The 7,265-nt window shown below is 34.9% G+C and overlaps 1 long non-coding RNA gene across 1 annotated transcript; it reads left to right on the top strand.

Moving 5' to 3' along the window:
* The first annotated feature begins 1,160 nt into the window (after window positions 1-1,160).
* LOC137396513 (uncharacterized) lies at window positions 1,161-3,104 on the top strand. The gene is made up of 4 exons (XR_010978565.1): window positions 1,161-1,241; window positions 2,378-2,542; window positions 2,668-2,784; window positions 2,908-3,104. It is a non-coding gene; the product is annotated as an uncharacterized lncRNA (long non-coding RNA).
* Window positions 3,105-7,265: the final 4,161 nt, after the last annotated feature.

The following is a 7,265-nucleotide window of genomic DNA, read 5'->3' as shown; positions in this document are numbered from 1 at the left end:
AAAAGGTGGTGAGTAACAGAGGTCTCAAAGTGAGTGATTGTAGCAGCGAGTTGGCTTAATTATTTTTGTTAGTGACAACACGGATCTTTGTAATTATTTTTGTCTGATCAGATTATTTTATCCGTCCAAATCTTATCTGGAAACTTGTATATGATCCAATAAAGGAGGTAGAACTAGTTTGTTATATTAATATATTAGAGTAGAAAAGAGAAACCTTACATTAGGAATTTTACACTCTCTCTAAGTACATTGTCCTATGAGGACATAAGCAATCATGGTTTTCCCTCACTTCCTATAGCCATGAATATTTTTTACAGGCTTCAACAGCCGCTTGTCATTTGAATTTTTCATTGAACACTAGTGGTTTGAAAAAATTAACAACACATCAATACTAACAACAAAATCAATAATCTAATCATTAAATAAATAATTCTTAACAAACTACTAAAAAACTTTTGGTATAGGAATCAAAGTGTCTTTTTGATGCAAAACACCAGTTGTGGTATAGTCTGTTTGTTTTAGCAATTAGCTAAAACCTAAATGACTTAATCTTTTTTGTTCAGCTATGGATGTTTGCTTGATGATTAATATGAAAAGGTAAACATTAAAAAGTTCACGGTTAAAAGTGGTAAATTACTCTGTGAAAATTAATTTAACATTTCTATTGCTTTCTATTTGCAAGCTTTCTATTGCTATGTCTTCTAGCGAGTCTTGAAGCTGAGCTTAGAAAATAAAATGTGTTAAACTGCTGAAGGAAAAATGTTTGCAATATTTTAATTATGCAAGATAGTTGAAAATGTTGGTGCAGAAGCGTTTAACGCCATTGCTGGAGCACAAACTAACCAAGCAGTTAACATTGTGAATGATGGTGCGCGTGAAGCTATTCTAGTAAATGGTTTTGGTGTTCATGGAAATCGACCAATTAGAATCAGAGTGTGAATTAGATGTAATCATTATTACACCAGTTATAACATTCCTTTTTATCAATATGTTATTATGATTTTAATAAAGCCATGCTAGTTATTAGAACGAGAGACGACTCACAAGTTCTTCTGTTTTAGGCAGATTGTTTATTATGATGAGGAGGACGATGGCTATTAGGCCGACAATGAGGAGGAAGATGATGACAGTGACAATGGCTACAATGCCGACCATGAAAAGGAAGATGACAACAGTGACGACGGCTATGAGGCCGATGATGAAGAGGAGGAAGATGACGAGTTAGAAATTAGAAACGGAAAGTGAGTGATGATCATGTCTATACCAGTTTTAAACCTTTTTTGCTTTCGGAATGCTATCATGATTTTATTAACAATATGCTAGCTATTCGAACCAGTGACAACTCACCAACAATATTTTTAGGCAAAACCCTCATGGTGGCGATGTTATTGAGGATGCTGCACAAGTCTAGCTGACTTTTATTTGGCTCTCTGCCATCAATCGTACTTTCCTCTACGCACACAAATGCAATCATTAGCTCCATTCGTTAACTTGGTTGATGAACTTTGTTGTTTCATAGTTTTGTAGTATATTTTCTATATCTTGAAGTGCACATTAACATATACTACAAATATGATGGTTGAAAAAAAAATCCTTCTTTATTCTTTCATGCACGTAAGCACAATAGTTAGATTCATATACTCACTAGAATGATGAGCTTTGTTATTCCATAGTTTCATTATGTTATTCTTATATCACGGAGTGAACACCAAATTCGTCCAGGAAGCGTTTGTAATTAGCAGAAACAAATGGTTAGTAAGTGCGATTCAGCCTATTTGTGTAATTGTATAGCCCGTTACGCATATAAAAACTTACAAGAAAAAAACCCTTGCATTTCAACATGGTAAATATAACGCAATTGATTGGAAAGGAGTACCTTCTTCAGTGCAATCTAGTCAGTTGCATTGTATTTACTATGTTGAATTGGGTTGGTATTGTTTGTGTGTCGGTAAATGTGTATCGGACTAAACCAATCTCAAATCTTATTAAACTTGAGCTCGATAATAATTTGTTTTAGCCAATTAAAATGTTTTTCTTTGCAGCTTCTTTGCTTTTGAAATTTTTTGAACTTCGGCTAAATATTATCGTGTTTTTCATATGTTTTGAGGTTTTCGGCCAAAACTTCTAAAAATTTCAGTACTTGTGGCCACATTTTTGTAAAAGTATGGTGATGGTTCCATACGCTGTAAGAACTCATCCTATGCAATAGTCATATGTATATTTTTCCTGAATGAGCTAATGGAGCGGGGCAGTTGGTAGAGTGCTTAGCCCAGAATATGAAAACATGTTTGTTTGTTTGTATCCTAGAGCTGGGCTTAGAAGATAAACTGTGTTAAACTGCTGGAAGATAAAGGTTTGCAATATTTTAATTTAACAGGAGCGTTGGCAGTATTGGGGCAGAAGAGTATAATGCCAATGCTGGAGCACAACCTAACCAAGCAGAAAACATTGGTTTTGGTATACAAGAAGAAGGCCTAGACATAGATGATCACCATTACATTGACAATGAAGTTCGTGAAAATCGACCAAATAGAAACGGAGAGTAAGTAGATATAATCATACTTGCACCAGTTTCAACATTCTCTTCTATCAGTACGTTCTCATGATTTTATTGAAACCAAGTTGGTGTTTAGAACTACAGACAACTCACCAGTACTTATATTTTAGCTAAATATCTAAAGACGATGAGACTGATGAGGAGGAGGAAGATGACAACAGTGACGACGGCTACGAGGCCGATGACGAGGAGGAGGAAGATGACGAGTTATAAATTAGAAACAGACAGTGAGTGATGATCATGTTTATACCAGTTTTAAACCTTTTCTGCTTTCGAAATGCTATCATAATTTTATTAAAAATATGCTTGCTTTTAGAACCAGTGAAAACTCACCAACAATTATTTTTTAGGCAAAACCCTCGTGATGGTGGCGATGCTACAGAGAATGATGCACAAGTCTAATCAACTTTACTTTGGCTCCTTGCCGTCAATCCTACTTTCATCTACGCACACAAGCACAATCATTAGCTCCATTCGTTAACTTGGTTGATGAACTTTGTTGTTTCATAGTTTTGTAGTATTATTTCTATATCTTGGAGTGCACATTAACACATTACAACCATAGTGCATTCAGATCTTTGCTCAGTCTTTGAGCAGTCTTGTCTGCAGTGCACTGCTGTTTACGTAATTAAAGAAAAACTGAAAAATATTTTATAGAGTTTATCAGAAAAAAATCAGTATTTTTCTATCATTTGCAAATTTTGTCGATGTTTAAGGTGATCTGACTGCCAGACTGTTTTAAGATTAAAATTGGTAAAACTTGGTTACAGTTCAAATGTTGCCATGCTTAAAACTATGCACTGAACTTGTCATAACCTCTTCCTCTACAACTGTAGCTACAAAAAACATCACCCACATTTTTATTTTTTCTAATACAACTTCACTCAAGTGAAACATTTTAATCTGTGTTAGTCTCCTTCATGCTTTGTCTTTGTGCATGAGTTGAGCTGTAGTTATAGTATTAGTTTAGTATCAGTGCAAGACTAGGCTGTACATGTCTAGATAGAATTGCAGTAATAAATCAACAATTGTACCGAGTGAGGACAGAGAATAAAGATGTTAGCAGTTCTTCACCAAATTAAAAAGGTGCTCTTTCTTTCACTCTTTCTCCCTTCCTCTCTCTCTCTCTTTTACAACTTCTAAGAAAACCAAAAAAATGGCCATAAAAAGGTCACATTAAGGATTATTGTCTTTAGCTGCATTTTTCACTTTATTTGATTTTTAGTTTCTTTCCTTCTATTGTTTTAATGCCATTATCTTTTTTTACATACAGCAAAAATCCACAAGACAAGTCAGATTTTTTCTGAATGTTTTATGTTTGCAAAATTTGGAAATGGCATTTGCGAATGATTTGCAAGAAAGTGCAACAAAACCTGTTCCATTTGAAATACTGTCCATGCTTAAGTCGTTTTCATTTTTGTTTAAGCAGTTCCGATTGCACAGCTAAAAATAGAAAAAACTACTCTTTTGTTTCAAATTTCAGTCAAGCCATTAAGTTATAAATTTGCTTGTGGATGTTGTTTGGTTTTCTCATCAAAATAGAGTAGAACCAATTTTAATAGCATTTTAGTCTTTTATTCACTAAACTTGCACCAAGCTCAATGGAACTATCATGAATAGAAACAAATTACCTAGCAAGAGAGCGCAACTGCAAATCACGAGCACTAAATGTTCATGTCTCAATTTATGAATTGAATTTATATGTGCAGCATGAGCAACCGTTATTTCTACAAATGTTTTGTAAGACAGTAATATGTTGAGATGCGAGTGTCTCAACGTACAAATAAGTTAAGATACAAACAACTTTCCGAGCAGCATGTTGCCTCGAGATAGGTGAGAGGTTTCAAACATGGGCCTCTGATACGATTCCTAATGTGGCTGTTAGGTGAAAAGCTGCTTACCAAAACAGCAACACTCTGGTTTTTTTCAGATCTAAAATGAATTAAAAACACTGAATAAAATGACTAACTTTTATATAGGGAAAATTGATTTGGGATGTGAGTTGAATGACATATGAGCTTGGTGCCGGATAGAATTAAGATGCTATCGCAAGGTATTTCTGTATGTATAAGAGAGCACAGCAGTGTAAAATGCTGCTTCATTTTTTTTTATTTGTTGACCACAAAGATCACCTGTCAACAGCACTTCAACCATTAGCTAGCTTATAGCTAATACAAAAGATCCTGATCAAGGTCAATGACTTGCATGCCCTGCATACTGCCAATAAGCGCTACTTTTTATTGCGTACAATCGCATTGGGCAATTTGAAAGAAACGATTTGAAATTTTTACAATGGAGATTTTGAGAAAACTCACTGAAAGAGCAAGTGGTTAAAGTTTGAGAGTTAGAGTTCAAATGGTCCTCGTGCAACTCAATCAAGCAGATAGACAACTGGTTATGCACTTAGTTGCAGAAACTATCCACAAGCTGTAAATTGTTTCTGCATTAACTAAACAGGATGAATAAAAAAATTTAGACTATGTTAACCATTGCCTAACTATCAATCATATACCCTACAGGATGAAAATATTCGTTGGTCATAAAAATTCGCGATTTCGCGAACAGTCAATCCCGCGAATTATTAAATTCAGTGAATAATTAGTTCCATTTTTAATCACAAGAGAGAATAACTACTGCGTCAAATTGAAAACTAGTCGCTAGCCTAGTCTTTAATGTAAATACTAAACGTAATTGAGTTCCAAAACCTTTTTAAAATCATTGTCTGAGCTTTGAGCTAACACCATTGGCAATGTATCACATTTATTTACAAAATTATTCGAGGTTGTCACAAGATATGCAAAATGGCGTCATCGCAAAAATAGCCGCGAGGCAGAAGTACTAAACGTAGCCGAGTTCCAAAACTTCTTTAAAATCATCGCCAGGCTTCGAGCTTTATTGTCATTGCGTCAAACTTTACAAAATTATTCAAAGTTTTTACAAGTTATTCGGCATGGCTTCAGCATAGCAAAAAAGCCTTCCTAGTCTTTCTACATTAGAATCAACTTCATCAATCTCTAATACCGAAGTCAAGGACGATCATGATTCTGATCTGGACATTATGGTATGTATTTGATTTGCAGTGCAGATACGTTTTTCCATAATCAACTGCATTAGTTAATAATTTTGTTTAAAAACTGATCGCTTTCATCAAATACTTAGGCTATTGTTTTTGTACTTCCTCAACACTCGCTAATATTTTTTCTTTTTTGTGTTTACTGCAGATTGAGAATGAAACAACCTACTCCGATTACGAAAACTAGAGACAAGTAGTAATATTCATCAAGACAGGAATATTGGCAGAGAGGCAACCAGTCAACCTAGACCTCTTCATCGACAACAACTCCTTGATATCGCTGTAGCAAACATGATTAAATTATATATTTTATTTCATGTATAGATATATTATAATTTATTACAAACTTGAGTGTACAAATAAAATATTTCAAATACAAATAAAAGTTTACAAACGATGAATGGAGTAAATATAAACAGTTTAGTCCATATGGCGCTTGTCTAGCAATAAAATTAAACTGGTACTCTTGATATGTGAATAATAGTGTGTAATGGTGCTTTCTGACTAGTTATTTTACTAATAGCAGATCTGTCACTGTCTTGGGTAGGTGTTGAATGCGATTCTCTCGCTACTACATGGCTGGTAAAGAAGTTATCATCAGAACTCTCCTCGTGGCTTACTATTGCAAAGTTCTGCCGGTTGGCCAAAGATTTGTGCTCGTAAAAGCGTTTTTATTCCTTTTTAAAAACATATATTCTTCTCGTAAGTAGCTGCGGTCACTTCAACCTCAATTTCCAGACCTCCCTGAATGATTGGTGCTCTTCTAAGAATGACATCTACCACCCTTGCAATCATTGTTCTTCGGTGTATAATAAAAAATCTCTCTCTCACACTAAAACAAATAATGAAGCAGTAGGGATGGAAAAAATACGGTAGTATTGCGTTTTACCGAAGAACCAAAGTAAAATTCAACTAATTTAGTAAATGTAAAAACTCATTACTTACCGCAAGTTGTTGGCTTATCAAAGGCCTCCAAAGCGATGAATATTCGTGAAAACCTCTGGACGCAGCAAAAATTGTTTTCCGTAGATAGCATGATCGCCTCGCAGTCGTAAGCTAAATATAAACCGGAACACGCGGTATGCGCATGCGTAGTAATAACAATTTCTAGCCGCAATAGAGTTAACTTTTCCTAGAGAGCGGCAGTTTTCAGCCGCGAATAAATTCATCCGCGAATATGCATGAAAAGACAATTTTCGCGAAATATAACTCCGCGAATAAATTCATCCTGTAGGGTAAGCAAACTGATCAAAAACATGAGCAGACAATTAACACAAGACAGTTATCATAATGCTATTTAATAATTAGCAAAAGATCAGCAGACTTTATTTAACAGGTCAGATAGCTCCAAGAACTGTTTCAAACGAGTAAAAGTAAGCTAAAAATAAATAGTTTTTTAGAAGTTGTGTTCACATGCGCTTCAAAGCCGTTTGATGCTTGTCTATGCAACTAGTACTAAAAATTATGCTGTGTAAATAAGCCTCAAGAAATGTAATGCATGAATGCTTCAGCGTCTTCTCAAAGCAATCAATGAGCTAACGATTTACACAGTAAGTTTCAGGGTGCGGGATAGGGTTGCATGATAGCTCGATAGTCAATTGCGATAATTGGCAGTTGTCTTCTCGATATAAATCG

Source organism: Watersipora subatra, chromosome 5 (assembly GCF_963576615.1).
Source record: "Watersipora subatra chromosome 5, tzWatSuba1.1, whole genome shotgun sequence".
Classification (NCBI taxonomy): domain Eukaryota; kingdom Metazoa; phylum Bryozoa; class Gymnolaemata; order Cheilostomatida; family Watersiporidae; genus Watersipora; species Watersipora subatra.
Note: the sequence above shows the minus strand (reverse complement) of the source record. Positions and strands in the feature narration are given on the sequence as shown.